Source organism: Acanthochromis polyacanthus, chromosome 1 (assembly GCF_021347895.1).
Source record: "Acanthochromis polyacanthus isolate Apoly-LR-REF ecotype Palm Island chromosome 1, KAUST_Apoly_ChrSc, whole genome shotgun sequence".
Taxonomy (NCBI): domain Eukaryota; kingdom Metazoa; phylum Chordata; class Actinopteri; family Pomacentridae; genus Acanthochromis; species Acanthochromis polyacanthus.
This window is the reverse complement of record NC_067113.1, coordinates 37600217-37617312: the sequence shown is the minus strand read 5'-3', so window position 1 is coordinate 37617312 and position 17096 is coordinate 37600217. Positions and strand designations below refer to the sequence as shown.

The 17096-nt window shown below is 40.6% G+C and overlaps 1 long non-coding RNA gene across 1 annotated transcript; it reads left to right on the top strand.

The window, feature by feature from the left end:
- Positions 1–4947: 4947 nt before the first annotated feature.
- LOC127537182 (uncharacterized) lies at positions 4948–10405 on the top strand. The gene is made up of 2 exons (XR_007946805.1): positions 4948–5018; positions 9916–10405. It is a non-coding gene; the product is annotated as an uncharacterized LOC127537182 (long non-coding RNA).
- Positions 10406–17096: the final 6691 nt, after the last annotated feature.

Here is a 17096-nt window from a genome sequence, read left to right as displayed (position 1 = left end):
ATAAAGCATCAATTTACAGAACTTTTACAGAGCTGATGACACTTCTAAAACACACATTTCATTTCAAAATGACAGAGGTGATTATTCCAGGAGTAAATAAAATACATATATTAAAAAAAAAAAAAAAAAAAAAAATCCATTTCAGAGGTTTACAGAGTTTAGGAAATGTCATAAAAACAGAATAAATGCAAAAGCTGAGCACATCAATGGTAGAATATAAATTCCATAAAATATGTTAATTAAGGTTTAACATTTCATTTAGCGTGTCAAACACAGGAGTCCAGCAATGGTTACTCTGACAAATAACATTTAAAGAGGTTAAATAACTTTTCATTTCATTCTTAAAACAAGACACAGAAGGTTTACAGTTTTTCCATTTACATTTGTGAATATGGTATTTACCCATAAGAAAAATTATATTTAGTGCCTGGGTAACTATATTATTGGGACCATCCATATATATTAAGACTTGAATATTTGAGAAAGAGTCCAAAGTATCTAGCGGCAACCAGTCTGAAATGTCTTGCCAAAACTTAAAAGTGACATTGCAAGAAAAGAATAAATGTTCAGATGTTTCAGGACTTTCTTTGCAAAATTCACAAGACTCTACTTCAAACTTAAATCTCCTCCTCAGAGTTTCTGCTGAGGGGTAAAAATTATTCAATATTTTGAACTGCATCTCTTTTATTTTTGGCAAGACTGGCCATTTGATAAACTTGAAATATTTGCCTTCGACTTTCGTTTCACTTTCAATGACATTAATAGAAGATAGAATTGTAAATTCATGAAATAATTTAGATTTCAATAAATTACCCATCACTAATTTATTACATTTTTTATCATTTAGAGGCACGTCATTAATCTTCGGCTCTGGTAAACTGATGGTTACACTATTTGTTTTTATGGTGTTTTGTATCATATTTTTAAGAGGGATTGGAACTGATTGACATATGCAGAGGGATAACGCAGGAGAACATGTTAAGTCAAATTTCCTCATAAATATATCGCTTTGCAGAAAATTACCAGAATCATCCATTAAATCAGTTACAAATAGAATATTTTTCTCAAACCATTCCTGGATAAAAAGTGTTTTCCTATTACGTGTAATGGTCCTGTTATTCCACAAGGTGGATCTGTGTGGAGAGAAATTGTGAGTAAATATCATTTTCCAGTAAGATAAAATTTGTTTGTGAAAGTCAGAAAGTTTGAGTGGTAGTTTTGTAATGTCAAAGTCACATTTCATCAAAAATTCAATCCCTCCTACTTTGAGAAATAAAGATTTAGGTATGTGAAACCACATTGAATCAGAATTATCAAGAAAAGCTTTAAGCCAGTTTAGCTTAAGTACTCCTAGAAAACTTTCAAATTCTATTGCCTTCAATCCACCATTGGTATAGTCTTTCATTAACTGAGTTTTTTTAAGATAGTGTGTTTTGTTTCTCCAAATAAAATTGAATAAACTAGTATTGACCATTTTAATCATTTTGGGAGATATATAAAGAGCTTGGCAAGGATATATCAATTTAGACAAACCTTCTGTTTTTGAGAGCAAAATTCTTCCTAATATTGAAAGATCTCGTGATAGCCAGTAATTCAAAGATTTCCCCATTTTATCAATTTTGGCTTCAATATTGCATTGCTGTCTTTTAATTTTGTCTTTTGTTAGTGTTATACCCAAGTATTTAACTTCTGTTTTAACAGGAATGGATTCAAGATTAGACTCAGCACATGTAAAGAGGGGAAGCAATTCACACTTTTTCAAATTTAGAGATAATCCAGATGCTTTTGAAAATATTGAAATTACTTCTATAGCTTTCTCGATCATAGTTTTGTCCTTTAGGAAGATTGCAGTATCATCTGCGAATTGACTGATTTTAAATTCATGACCCAAAAAGTTAATACCTTCAATTGGAGAGTGATTTAAGATTAAATAGGCCAGCATTTGTGTACATAAAATGAATAAACTAGGGCTAATACAACATCCTTGCCTTATACCACGAGTTATTGTGATTTGTGGAGTTAATCCAGGGTTTAAAGAGATGTAGCTGTTTATATTTGTGTAAAATAGCTCTATAATTTTACAAAATTTCTCTCCAAATCCTATTCTTTTTAGAGTATAAAAAATAAATTCATGTTCTACCGTGTCAAATGCTTTAAAAAAATCTAAGAATAGTATAAAGCTTTCAGTCGGGATATAAGATTGGTAATCTATCATATCTGCAACCAACCTTATGTGGTTATGGATATGTCTCCCTTTAATGAAGGCCGATTGATATTCTCCAATAATTTTATTTAAAATTGTTTTAAGTCTGTTTGCAAATGTCAATGCAAGTATCTTATAGTCAATGCATAGTAATGTTATGGGCCTCCAGTTGTCTAAAACATGCAGGTTTTTGTCTGGTTTAGGTATTAAAGTAATTAGCCCAGTTTTCATTGTAGAGGACAATTGACCTTGACTTATGCATTCCATAAATGCTTTATATAAAAGATATTTAATATTTTCCCAAAAATGTTTGAAAAATTCAACAGTTAGGCCATCTATTCCTGGTGCTTTTCCATTTTTCATTTGTTTTAATGCTATCTCCATTTCACTTAAGGTTATTTCTTTGTTAAGAAAATCATTATCATCAGCACTTACTTTTATAATATCACCTTCAATTACTCTAAACATATTTTCACACTCATTCTTTTTAAAATCAGACTGATATAAGTGATTGTAAAACGTCCATATTTCTTTTGAGATAAGAGTATCATCATCTATTTCAACACCATTAACTTTAAGTTTTGTAATCTTCTTTTTTGATTGTCTATGTTTTTCAAGGCTGAAGAAATAGGATGAGCTTTTTTCCCCTTGTTCAATCCAGTTAGCTCTTGACCGTATATATGCCCCATTGGCTTTCAGTGAGTATATGTCATCTAGCTGAGATTGTAATAGCCGAAGTTGTGCTTCATTTTCTGCTCTTTGGTCATCTTGTAATAACAGGTTGATTTTATTAATAATTTCCTTTTGTTTTTGCTTTCTAGATGCATTAATTTTCTTCCCAGTGTCAATGGCAATTTGTTTGGCCTGAAACTTAAGCCATTCCCATTTGCATATATTGGTTGTGTCCAATTGTTCAATTTCCATAATGGTTGATTTTATTTGGTCACAAAAGGCTTCATTCTTCAACAAAGTGTTGTTAAACTTCCATGTGTTTTGAGATATATGACGAGGTTTAGATAGAACCAAATTTAAGTTTACCATACAATGGTCTGTAAGCGGGGATGCTGAAATATTGCAGTCAGTCACCTTATTACATAAATTTCTTGATATTAGCCAATAATCTAATCGTGAACATTGACCATTGCCTGCTGAATTAAGCCATGTAAATTGTGTTTTACCAGGGTTAACAAGTCTCCAATAGTCACATAAGTCTAGGTTAGAACATAGATCATTTATAGAGTCACAGTAGGTAGGTTGTGCATAACGATGAGGTATTCGATCCAACCATGAATTTGGAGCTATATTAAAATCACCGCCAATAATCACACTATCTGCTCTAAAGGTGTTTTTCCATTCTGTTACAGAGTTACAAAGTGTGGCATACATATTTCTATTTGTTGTAAAAACATTGTATCCATAAACACAAAGTAGAATAAATCGTTTGTCATTCTCTACTTCTACAACTACCATTAACCAGTGACCGTCAGTATCTTTTTGGTGATCAATAATGGTGCCTGGAAATTTATTAAATAAGATCATGACCCCTGCAGAGTGTGAAGTCCCATGTGAAAATAATAGAGAATCCCCCCATTGATTTTTCCAAAATTTTTCGTCATTTGAACGTGAATGAGTTTCTTGGAGAAATAGACAATTTGCTTTTTGGTCTTTACAATATAGAAAAATAGCTTTGCGTTTTACGCTGTTCTGTAAACCTCTAACATTTAAAGATAATAAGGAAATAGACATTAAAGAAAGAAAACAAATAAAGCTAAATAGGAAAAAAGAAAAAGATAGATCAGAATTTGATTAAATTGGATTGTTGTAATAGATTGTACTATTATAACCACTACCTAAAGCGGGAACATTATATTTGTGTCCAAGAATATATGGTACCAAAATAACAATGTGAACAGTTTTAAACTAAGTTGTAATGCTTTACTATTTCAACAAATGACAACATTGAGAAAACTTTCAGAACCAGTTTCCTGTAAATCCTTTGCTCAAGAGAACACAATTATTAGGGCTCAACTATTTGGCCCTCAATAACGGCATACCCTTCTTTCAGAAAAGCTTTCTTCCCAAGTCTTTTGGCTTCCTTGACTTTAGGATATAGCTTGGCTCGAGCTTCCCGATCCTCCTTGCAAAAGTCCTCCTTGAACTGAAAGTTCATCTCTCTGCAGACTCTCGCCTCTTTGGATTTCTTCCACACCTCATCACGGACAGTGCGCATTGCAAAATGGATGATGATTGGCCTCGGCATCCTGTTGGTTGCTGCGCTGAATCTTCCAATCCGATGAACAGTGTCCACTGTGTCGCGCAGTTTCTCTATTGACATCGGGACCACACGTGTAAGGATCCCTAGCACCACCTCTCTTGTGTTTTCATTTTCTTTTTCAGTGAGGCCAGTGATCCTGAGATCCCATCTTCTTTTGTAACGTGCTTGTTCCAAGCACATTTTCTTCAGTGACGCGTTCTCTTGTTGCAAATCCACAATTCTCTCTTGTAGATGCCCGATGTCCTCTTGAGTTTTGTGTACAGATTTGTTAACCGCCTCGAGTTTGTCTTCGAGTGCCGCCAAGCGCTCATCCTGCTTGTCAAATCTGTCAACCAGGGACTGGATAGCTTCAAGTAGAGTTGCATTAGTTATTTCCTCAGTTACCTTTTCTTTGTCACCTTTTGTTTTAGTCTTTTTGGCATCCGGGCTGGCAAGGGGAGTGTGATCATGGCGGGGTTTAGGACGTTTTCCAGGAAGCATCTGGAGATGGAGCTCCAGCATGACGACCTGACTGGGAGGGAACTGGGTGGAGCACTGATGGTGGGTGTAGCTGTGGGTGTAGTTTATGTGTTAAACATGCATCCGGCTGCATGTTTGGGTGTAGTTTATGGGTGTAGCTGTGGGTGTAGTTTATGTGTTAAACATGCATCCGGCTGCATGTTTGGGTGTAGTTTATGGGTGTAGCCGTGATGCTGGAGGCTAATGAAATGCTAACATCCAGCCGGCTGCATGTTTACCATCCGGCAGCAGAAACTTTTTCCATTCCTTGTGAGCAGCTCCTTAAAGAGCTCTCAGACAGGAAGCAGGTTCTGACTGCAGAAGGGTTCCACGCAAACATCTCAGTCTACAGCAGCATTTTATTGTCGAACCTCCAGCTCGGTTCCTCCCAGCGGAGCTCATTGTGGTGCCTAGCGGCTAACGCTACTAAAATATAACCTCCTGCTAATGGCAGAAATAAAGCAGGAATCAGAGCCGCTGCTGAGGCAAGATTGCTGCTATTAGTTAGCATATTAGCTGTTGCAGCTCTCAGAGATTAGCAGAAAAATACTTTGTATGCTAATTCTGAACATACATTCGCTTATATGTTAGCCTTGTTTGTTGCTCTATGCTAACCAAGTACATTAGCTCACTAGCCATTAACCAGTAGATTAGCTGTAAACATTAGCTCTATGTGTTAGCTCTGGATGTTAGCGTTATGCATTATCTCCATGTGTTAGCTCTGAATGTTGGCTTTATAGGGTTAGGGTTAGGATCTTAGCTCTGGATGTTAGCTTTATACATTAATCCTGGATGTTAGCTTTATACATTAGCTCTGGATGTTAGCTCTGGAAATTAGCTTTATACATTAATCCTGGATGTTAGCTCTGGATGTTAGCTTTATACATTAATCCTGGATGTTAGCTCTGGATGTTAGCTTTATACATTAGCTCTGGATGTTAGCTCTGGATGTTAGCTTTATACATTAGCTCTGGATGTTAGCTTTATACATTAATCCTGGATGTTAGCTTTATACATTAGCTCTGGATGTTAGCTCTGGAAATTAGCTTTATACATTAATCCTGGATGTTAGCTCTGGATGTTAGCTTTATACATTAATCCTGGATGTTAGCTCTGGATGTTAGCTTTATACATTAGCTCTGGATGTTAGCTCTTGATGTTAACTTTATACATTAGCTCTGGATGTTAGCTCTGGAAGTTAGCTTTGTACATTAGCTCTGGATGTTAGCTTTATACATTAGCTCTATATGTTAGCTCTGGATGTTAGCTTTATACACTAGCTCTGGATGTTAGCTCTGGAAATTAGCTTTATACATTAGCTCTATGTCCTATCTCTGGATGTTAGCTTTATGCAGTAGCTCTGGATGTTAGCTTTATACAGTAGCTCTGGATGTTAGCTTTTTGCAGTAGCTCTATGTCCTAGCTCTGGATGTTAGCTTTATACAGTAGCTCTGGATGTTAGCTTTATACATTAATCCTGGATGTTAGCTTTATACATTAGCTCTGGATGTTAGCTTTATACATTAGCTCTGGATGTTAGCTCTGGAAGTTAGCTTTATACATTAGCTCTGGATGTTAGCTTTATACATTAGCTCTGGATGTTAGCTTTATACATTAGCTCTATATGTTAGCTCTGGATGTTAGCTTTATACACTAGCTCTGAATGTTAGCTCTGGAAGTTAGCTTTATACATTAGCTCTGGATGTTAGCTTTATGCAGTAGCTCTATGTCCTAGCTCTGGATGTTAGCTTTATGCAGTAGCTCTATGTCCTAGCTCTGGATGTTAGCTTTATACAGTAGCTCTGGATGTTAGCTTTATGGTAAATGGTAAATTGACTTGCTCTTATATAGCGCTTTTCTACTCATCAGAGTACTCAAAGCGCTTTTACAACAATTGCTCCCATTCACCCAGACACACACACATTCACACACTAATGTGCAGGTTGCTAATCAACCTGCAACATCAGTCCGTATACATTCATACACCAGTGGAACAGTCACTGGTAGGCAATTCGGAGTTCAGAATCTTGCCCAAGGAAACTTCGGCATGACTAGGCGAGAGCGGGAATCGAACTACCGACCCTTTGATCATTGGTCGACGCGCTCTACCACCTGATCCACAGCCGCCTTATACGGTTGCTCTGGATGTTAGCTCTGGATGTTAGCTTTATACAGTAGCTCTATGTCCTAGCTCTGATGTTAGCTTTATACAGTAGCTCTGGATGTTAGCTCTGGATGTTAGCTTCATACAGTAGCTCTGGATGTTAGCTTTATACAGTAGCTCTATGTCCGAGCTCTGATGTTAGCTTTATACAGTAGCTCTGGATGTTAGCTCTGGGTGTTAGCTTTATACAGTAGCTCTGGATGTTAGCTTTATACAGTAGCTCTATGTCCTAGCTCTGATGTTAGCTTTATACAGTAGCTCTGGATGTTAGCTCTGGGTGTTAGCTTTATACAGTAGCTCTGGATGTTAGCTTTATGCAGTAGCTCTGGATGTTAGCTTTATACAGTAGCTCTATGTCCTAGTTCTGGATGTTAGCTCTGGATGTTGGCTTTATACAGTAGCTCTGGATGTTAGCTCTGATGTTAGCTTTATACAGTAGCTCTGGATGTTAGCTCTGGATGTTAGCTTTATACAGTAGCTCTATGTCCTAGCTCTGATGTTAGCTTTATACAGTAGCTCTATGTCCTAGCTCTGATGTTAGCTTTATACAGTAGCTCTGGATGTTAGCTTTATACAGTAGCTCTATGTCCTAGCTCTGATGTTAGCTTTATACAGTAGCTCTGGATGTGAGCTTTATGCAGTAGCTCTATGTCCTAGCTCTGATGTTAGCTTTATACAGTAGCTCTGGATGTTAGCTCTGGATGTTAGCTTCATACAGTAGCTCTGGATGTTAGCTTTATACAGTAGCTCTATGTCCTAGCTCTGATGTTAGCTTTATACAGTAGCTCTGGATGTTAGCTCTGGGTGTTAGCTTTATACAGTAGCTCTGGATGTTAGCTTTATACAGTAGCTCTATGTCCTAGCTCTGATGTTAGCTTTATACAGTAGCTCTGGATGTTAGCTCTGGGTGTTAGCTTTATACAGTAGCTCTGGATGTTAGCTTTATGCAGTAGCTCTGGATGTTAGCTTTATACAGTAGCTCTATGTCCTAGTTCTGGATGTTAGCTCTGGATGTTGGCTTTATACAGTAGCTCTGGATGTTAGCTCTGATGTTAGCTTTATACAGTAGCTCTGGATGTTAGCTCTGATGTTAGCTTTATACAGTAGCTCTGGATGTTAGCTCTGGATGTTAGCTTTATACAGTAGCTCTATGTCCTAGCTCTGATGTTAGCTTTATACAGTAGCTCTGGATGTTAGCTCTGGATGTTAGCTTTATACAGTAGCTCTATGTCCTAGCTCTGATGTTAGCTTTATACAGTAGCTCTATGTCCTAGCTCTGATGTTAGCTTTATACAGTAGCTCTGGATGTTAGCTTTATACAGTAGCTCTATGTCCTAGCTCTGATGTTAGCTTTATACAGTAGCTCTGGATGTGAGCTTTATGCAGTAGCTCTATGTCCTAGCTCTGATGTTAGCTTTATACAGTAGCTCTGGATGTTAGCTTTATACAGTAGCTCTGGATGTTAGCTTTATACAGTAGCTCTATGTCCTAGTTCTGGATGTTAGCTCTGGATGTTGGCTTTATACAGTAGCTCTGGATGTTAGCTCTGATGTTAGCTTTATACAGTAGCTCTGGATGTTAGCTCTGATGTTAGCTTTATACAGTAGCTCTGGATGTTAGCTCTGATGTTAGCTTTATACAGTAGCTCTGGATGTTAGCTCTGGATGTTAGCTTTATACAGTAGCTCTATGTCCTAGCTCTGATGTTAGCTTTATACAGTAGCTCTGGATGTTAGCTTTATACAGTAGCTCTATGTCCTAGCTCTGATGTTAGCTTTATACAGTAGCTCTGGATGTTAGCTTTATACAGTAGCTCTATGTCCTAGCTCTGATGTTAGCTTTATACAGTAGCTCTGGATGTTAGCTTTATACAGTAGCTCTATGTCCGAGCTCTGATGTTAGCTTTATACAGTAGCTCTGGATGTTAGCTTTATACAGTAGCTCTATGTCCTAGCTCTGATGTTAGCTTTATACAGTAGCTCTGGATGTTAGCTTTATACAGTAGCTCTATGTCCTAGCTCTGATGTTAGCTTTATACAGTAGCTCTGGATGTTAGCTTTATACAGTAGCTCTGGATGTTAGCTTTATACAGTAGCTCTATGTCCTAGCTCTGATGTTAGCTTTATACAGTAGCTCTGGATGTTAGCTTTATACAGTAGCTCTGGATGTTAGCTTTATGCAGTAGCTCTGGATGTTAGCTTTTTGCAGTAGCTCTGGATGTTAGCTTTATACAGTAGCTCTGGATGTTAGCTTTATACAGTAGCTCTGGATGTTAGCTTTATACAGTAGCTCTGGATGTTAGCTTTATACAGTAGCTCTGGATGTTAGCTTTATGCAGTAGCTCTATGTCCGAGTTCTGGATGTTAGCTTTATACAGTAGCTCTGGATGTTAGCTTTATGCAGTAGCTCTGGATGTTAGCTTTTTGCAGTAGCTCTGGATGTTAGCTTTATACAGTAGCTCTGGATGTTAGCTTTATGCAGTAGCTCTGGATGTTAGCTTTTTGCAGTAGCTCTGGATGTTAGCTTTATACAGTAGCTCTGGATGTTAGCTTTATACAGTAGCTCTGGATGTTAGCTTTATACAGTAGCTCTGGATGTTAGCTTTATACAGTAGCTCTGGATGTTAGCTTTATACAGTAGCTCTGGATGTTAGCTTTATGCAGTAGCTCTATGTCCGAGTTCTGGATGTTAGCTCCAGCTGAATGTTCTCAGATTTAAACACAGGATTGTTTAGACCTCATTAATCGTTCTGATCCACTGATGTTTGGTTCTGCAGAACTCTCTGGTTCTTCGCTCTCTGAGGTCCACACTAGCTCCTGATGTTCTGTGGACTCTGTGGTCTGAGGCTTCACCACTCTGGAGATCCACAAACCTGGGGTGGCCACAGAACAGTAAACCTGGCAGAGAGCGAGACCAGACTGTGGTCATCTGGAGAAGCAGAAGCAGAGGGATGGAGCAGAGCATGGAGGTCAACCACATTTATTCTGTTTGTTCTGCAGTGACCATCAGATGATAATCAGTCTGCAGACGCCTCATCTAATCTGAGTTCCTAGGTTGTTTTTAACCATTTATTGTTTGAGCTGTAATTAAAGGAAATAATCGACCAGATGTTTCATCAGTTGAGGAGGATTTAAAGGATGAATTCAGATGTTCTGAACTCAGAAGACTTCAGGTTGTGTTCTGTTTGAAATGAAGCCGAAGGTAGCAGGAAGTTTTAAAATATGTTGGAACGCTAAATAAAGCTTTGATTTGTTTGGTTTCACAGATTTGTTGTTGTTTTGTCTTACTTTTTGTGGTATTTTTGTGCATCTCTGTGATAGTTTTGTGTGTCTTTAATGTGTTCTTTCTGACACTCTGCTGCCTCCATACCGTGTTAAACTCAGATCTAAGCTGCTGCTGGTGTTCCCTGGAGGCGTTGTCGTGGCGACATGTTGGTCTGAGACCAGAGCGAACCGGTTGTTCCTGCAGCTGCTGATTGATCTGAGCGGTTCCATTGATCACCGTGGAGCCGCCGGTTCTGGATCAGTGCTCGGGTTCTGCTGAATGATGGAGCAGAAACGAGCCATTCATGGTCCGGCAGCAGGTAGAACTGAAGCAGCTTTGTGAGGCCGAAGAAAATAATGAGAGGAAGGTCTTCAGTTCAGCAGAAGTGGAAATAATTACACAGCAGTCTGAGTTTTCTCACGCTGGAGGCTGCACACGATTCAGGAAAACATCTCGACGGACAAGCTTCAGGAGCTGGAGAGACTCTGGAACAGACAGACGGAGACACTGAAGACCCAGCAGGTCAGCGAGTAAAGTAGAAGGTTTCTGTTACTGTCTCATGAAAAATAATCTGAAAAATTTGCTGCTGTCAGATTTAACAAAAGCAACAAAAAAAGAAACTCACAGCGATGAACTAGGGATTGGTTAATATAATAAAATAATAGAAAGAACTAGACGTGAGGAAATGTAGCTGAGTGGAAAAATACAATAAAAACAGGCTTCAGTGTTAAATTAGACAAATGCAGCTTTAATGAGGATTAACCTGAGAAACAACCTGGACAAAGAAGAGCTGAAGAGGAAATGAATGGATGAAACTAAAAAATAAAACTGTAAAAAAATAAAACTATAAACGAAACTAAGAAATAAAACTGTAAAAAATAAAACTATAAAAACACTATAAATGATGAAACTATAAAAAATAAAACTAAACGATGAAATTATAAATGATGACACACAGGGAGTCTAATCGAGCTAAAGAGAGGACCTAAAACGGTAGAAATCATAAAGCTGAGCTGGTTTAACAGTGGACCAGAGAGCAGTTCTTCAGGCTGGAACTGAGGTCTAGCGCCCCCTACAGGCCAGACGTTCAGCTCTACCGTCTGTCTGGATGCTTCCTGTCCGTGTTTCTGTCTCGGTCCGGCTACGTGTCCCGTGACAACTCGCTGTCGGAGTGTCGAGTCGGAGAGTCTGAGCCGCTCCCAGTTTACAATCACAACAAGGAAGAGCAGCTTTCAGCGCCGAGCTCCACCCGGAACCAGAACCCAGAGCAGACCGATGGACCAGATAAGGAACACCTCAATCATCTCAGCAGCTTCCTCTGAGCTTCACCCACAGCTCAGATCTGTCTGGAGTTTATCAAACATGTTAAAGCTTCAGACCACGGAACCAGACGGAGAACGTCTGGAACCTTTAAACCCTGAAGACGGATCAGAAAGCAGACGAACCAAAGGACAAGACGACAAGAAGAGACAAAGAACAAACCAGAGCAACTAAAGACACCACAGAGTTCTAGATATGGAGAAACAGTCGAGCAGAAGGAGGAAAAAAGTCAAAGAAAAACGGTGAAAAAGACACAATAAAAAGATGAAAACTGGAGAAGCAGCTCCAATAAACACTCATTTATCTGAACTTCAGTCTCTTTGTGGTAGTTTTGTGTATCTGTGTGGTTGTTGTCAGGCCTGGTCCTGCAGGCTCCAGGTAATGCTCTCCTCTTGCCCCGCCCTTTCTGTTTCTCAGGTGTGCTCGGCACAGAGGCAGCAGGTGTTCCATCCATCCATCCATCCATCCATCCTCTATACACCGCTTTATCCTCACTAGGGTCATGGGGGGTGCTGGAGTCTATCCCAGCTGACTCGGGTGAAGGCAGGGGACACCCTGGACAGGTCACCAGTCTGTCACAGGGCTACATATACAGACACACAATCACACTCACATTCACACCTACGGACAATTTAGAGTAACCAGTTAACCTCAGCATGTTTTTGGACTGTGGGAGGAAGCCGGAGTACCCGGAGAAAACCCACGCATGCACAGGGAGAACATGCAAACTCCATGCAGAAAGATCCCAGGCCGGGATTTGAACCGGGGATCTTCTTGCTGCAAGGCCAAAGTGCTAACCACTACTCCACTGTGCAGCCCAGCAGCAGGTGTTGTCTATCTATAATCAGCATCAGGTGGAGCAGGTCCAATCAGGATTCACCTGACACCACTCATCATTCTGTAATCAGTCTCTCACTGTTCTCTCTACCCTCCTCTTTCTGTATCTCCTGGTGATCTGTTCTTTGTCTCCTCCTGGTCTGGATCTCCACCTGTTCTACCTGCTCTCTGCTCTCCTGACCTCCTGGCAGCTTCGGCTCCTCCGTCTTCATTCCCTGAATACTCACCTGGTCCATCATCATCTCCTCCTCCAGCCTCTGGTTCTCCATCCAAACCCACTGAGCTTCTCTCTGCCAGATGTACTCCTGGTTCTCCTGTCCTCCCCAGACCTCTGCTCCGTTCATCTCAGTCCAGTCTAGCTTCTCCTCAGGTGAGTTTGATATTCCTGTGAGTGTAGTCCCTCTTTCTGTAATTATGTGGCTCCCCAGCTTTGAACTGTTCTCTTGTATTTCCTCTGAGTGTAGGAGCTCGTTGTAGTGTTTGGTTTGCAGCCTTACTCTGGTTCTTTGGTTAGTATAGTTAGATTATTATTGTTCTGTGTTCTCGCTCTCCTGTCTAATACCTACAGTGGGTTAGTCTCTATTTTGCTTCTGTGTTCTCCACCAACCCTCTGCTGGACTTCCTGAGTTAGTTTGCATTCGGGTAGTGAGTTTCTTGTCATTTCCGGTCTAGTTTGTAGTTCTGTAAATCTGAATGTCTGTAAATAAATGTCTATGAACTGACTCGTTCTCCATCTCTGTCCTGCTTCTGAGCCTCAAAGAAACTGTAACAGTTGTTTTGTGTCTCTTTGTGATAGTTTTGTGTCAATTTGTGGTTGTTTTGTGTCTTTGTGGCGGTTTTGTGTCTCTTTGTGGTAGTTTTGTGTGTCTTTAGTATCTCCTCAGCAGGACTGCAGAACATGATGTTTAAGAAGCAGCAGAAGTTATAAATAGGTCGTCCATGAACAAGGAGCTGAGGATGTTCTGGAGAACATTAAACAAGCTGATAAAAAGCTGGATGTGATCAGAGGTTATATTTAGGTTGTTTTGGGAGGAGGTTCTGCTGCTGCTGCTCCACCCGACTGTCAGGAATCACTTCTAATAAAAACCTGGCGAAGGACCAGTCCATCATGTGGTTCCACCAACGTTCCTCAGGAGATCTCTGACCTGCTCCAGCCTGACGTTAACTAAACACCACATCTCAGTGATCCTCCCTCGCCATTTCAACTTTTCACTAATTAATTTGTGGCTTTTTTGACAGAGTTTATCATACTTTACTTATTTTTATCCATATTTTCACATTTTTCATACTTTGAACTTTAAATCATCATTTTCTCATCATTGACTTTTTATTTTTATTTTTTTTTATATTTAGCACAGTTTTGACTTTTTCTGTCAATCTTTGGTATAATTTAACTTTTTAAATTATAATGTTTTGTGTCAAATCTTTGACTTTATCATTTATTGCTTTTTGTAATTTAGATTTTTTTCACAGTTTTGACATTTTAACTATAATTTATGATGTATGAATTTATAATTTATTAAATTATATACTTTACGTAGTTTATAATTTAATTCTAGACGGGCTATTAGCGGGGCCGTTAGCCAGGCCGTTCGCGGGGCCGTTAGCCAGGCCGTTAGCGGGGCCTTTAGCCGGACCGTTAGCGGGACCGTTAGCAGGGCCATTAGCCGGACCGTTAGCGGGGCCATTAGCCGGACCGTTAGCGGGGCCTTTAGCCGGACCGTTAGCGGGGCCGTTAGCGGGGCCATTAGCGGGGCCATTAGCCGGACCGTTAGCGGGACCGTTAGCAGGGCCATTAGCCGGACCGTTAGCGGGGCCGTTAGCGGGGCCATTAGCGGGGCCATTAGCCGGACCGTTAGCGGGGCCATTAGCCGGATCGTTAGCGGGGCCATTAGCCGGACCGTTAGCGGGGCCGTTAGCGGGGCCATTAGCCGGACCGTTAGCGGGGCCGTTAGCCGGACCGTTAGCGGGGCCGTTAGCCGGACCGTTAGCGGGGCCGTTAGCCGGACCGTTAGCGGGGCCGTTAGCGGGGCCGTTAGCCGGGCCGTTAGCCGGACCGTTAGCGGGGCCGTTAGCGGGGCCATTAGCCGGACCGTTAGCGGGGCCATTAGCCGGACCGTTAGCGGGGCCGTTAGCCGGACCGTTAGCGGGGCCGTTAGCGGGGCCGTTAGCGGGGCCGTTAGCCGGGCCGTTAGCCGGTCGGACTGAAGCTTGTTCAGTTAAACTACTTAAATTCTGTTGAAAGATGAAACTGAAACACAGGAACGAGTGTTTAAAGATTCATGATCTCAGTGTGAAGTCGATGGAACAGAAGTTCTGAAAGTTTAGTTTGAATACAACCCGTATTTTACTATTTAATGTGAACTCGGCTGAACCCGTTTGTCGTTCGTAAACAGTTTTTTGAACACATTTCTCTGATTCTTCTGGTTTGAGGATCAGCTGAAGCTCTGAGAAACATTTTCACTGTTCTTGATATTTTACAAACCAACAATCCTTTTTCAAGAAAAACTCAGAGGCTCTTGAAGTGAAATATTTTTGTAGTTCTGATCATTTAGCACCATTTACCCAAAGAGATGTACATCTGCGATAGAAACCATCTGCAGACTGCATCCAGTGAATGGTTCTCTGACTGCTGGACGTCCACGTTCTGCTTTTATCTTCAGAGCTTCAGGATCTTGGACTTGTCGCTGTGACGTCTGAGTCGAGGATTCCTGCTGCTCCTCATGAATGAATGAACGAGTGTTTCATGTGGAAATTGTTATTCTAACCACATACAGAAGTGTTTCTGGGCTGTTATGGAAAAGTAATTGGAGCAATTACAGAGGAGGGACATGTGTCGGGGGTTTCCCAGAACACTTTCCTCTGCAGCAGCGTGGAAACTCTGGTGACTTTATGAGGAACAAACCGACGTATGTGATGACCAGTTCAGGGTTTATTTAGCTAGCAGCAGCTACATGCTAACATGCTAACTCCACATTATACCTGCTACACATCAGCAGGAGTGCAAAGATGCACAAAGCTAACGCAACAAGTCCAAATATCTGTAAAGAACCAACTAATTCTGCATGTTGATTTCAGCACATGTGGTTCAAGACACTGAAACAGGCTGGTGGTGGTTTCAGGGTGGTGGTTGAGGACACTGTATCTTACTGTAATTGCTGAAAGTGAAGAACATAATTTGCAGAAATGACAGGATTTTTTCACATTCATGAAGATCCTCAACAATAAATACAAAGAATAGAACTAGAAACACTTCAAGTTGTTTTTTCTTGTTGATCATGAAAGTCGTTCAGTGTGTTTTAATGGCTCTGAAGATGTGAATATTCTGCAGCAGACCAGAGGAGGACGACTGGACAGATGATTATTAGAGTGTTTTTTTTTTAAACGTAAAACTTTAAGCCTCTAAATATTTATAAAAGAGCAGCTTTCATTCAGGTCCTCATTTTTCCAATTAAAAATCTCCAATTGAAGATTCACTGTTTGTTCCTGTGGTTCCACATGCGAGCTGATTGGCTGCCTCTGCTCCCTGCACCCCCCCCTCGTCCAATCAGCGGACAGGATGTGGACCCTCCTGCTGATTGCGGCTCTTTGTGTCGGTTCCACCTGGTTCTGATTTGCAGCCGAGTGTTTTGGTTGGCCGGCGGCCGTCACAGTCGCCTCTTTGTACTTCGTCCTCTCCACTTTTATTTCCTTCTACATGCAGCTCAGCTTTTCTCCGTCCGGCTAATGGAAGCCACTTTAGCCCTCGTTATGACGGGGTTAATGGCTTTAGTAGAGGTGCTTTTTACTGGTTCTGCTGGGCCTCTCAGCCAATTACAGTAATCAGAGCCAATAGGTGGAAGCAGCAGAGGAGCCACATGTGGAGGTTCAGGTGTAAAACAATCTGCTCTGCTGCAGAATAACTCTTTGTCTGAATCATATTTACTGTTTCCAACCGGGTGAAAAGCTCCAGCTGGGACATTTTCAACATAATAATGCAGGAAACCCTACAGCGATGGAATCAGTCACACAGAACTGATGTTCGTATTCAGCAGAGTTTAACTGCAAATGTGGAGCCTCGCTGTGTTTTCTGGCAGCGTCTCAACAAAATGTTCATATTCAGATTTGGTAAATCGTAAATATTCACTTTCTGCTTCAATTTGAACCTTTTAATGAGCCGTCATGTTTCACCTAAAGTGTACATTTTTGGTTTAATTATTTAATAATTCAAATGTTTAGAGTTTCCTCTTCAGACTGACCTACAGAGTTTAGATCTGTATGAAAGCATGGATCTGTCATCAGTTCAACCAGCAGCAGTGTTCTGTCGACCCGTTCATCCACCCAGACCTCCTCCAGGTTCCTGAGACTCAACCAGCTGCTGGTCCAGGTCCAGAAAAACCCCAAACAGTGGAAGGTTTCTTTCCAGGCATCCTCAGATGTTAAACTTTTGTTTATTAGGAGGAAACCTGTTGCTTCTTTGTGTGTCCATCGTGGTTTTGTGTCTGTTTGTGGTCATATTGCATCTTTGCAGTGGTTTTTGTCTCTTTGTTCTCTGGT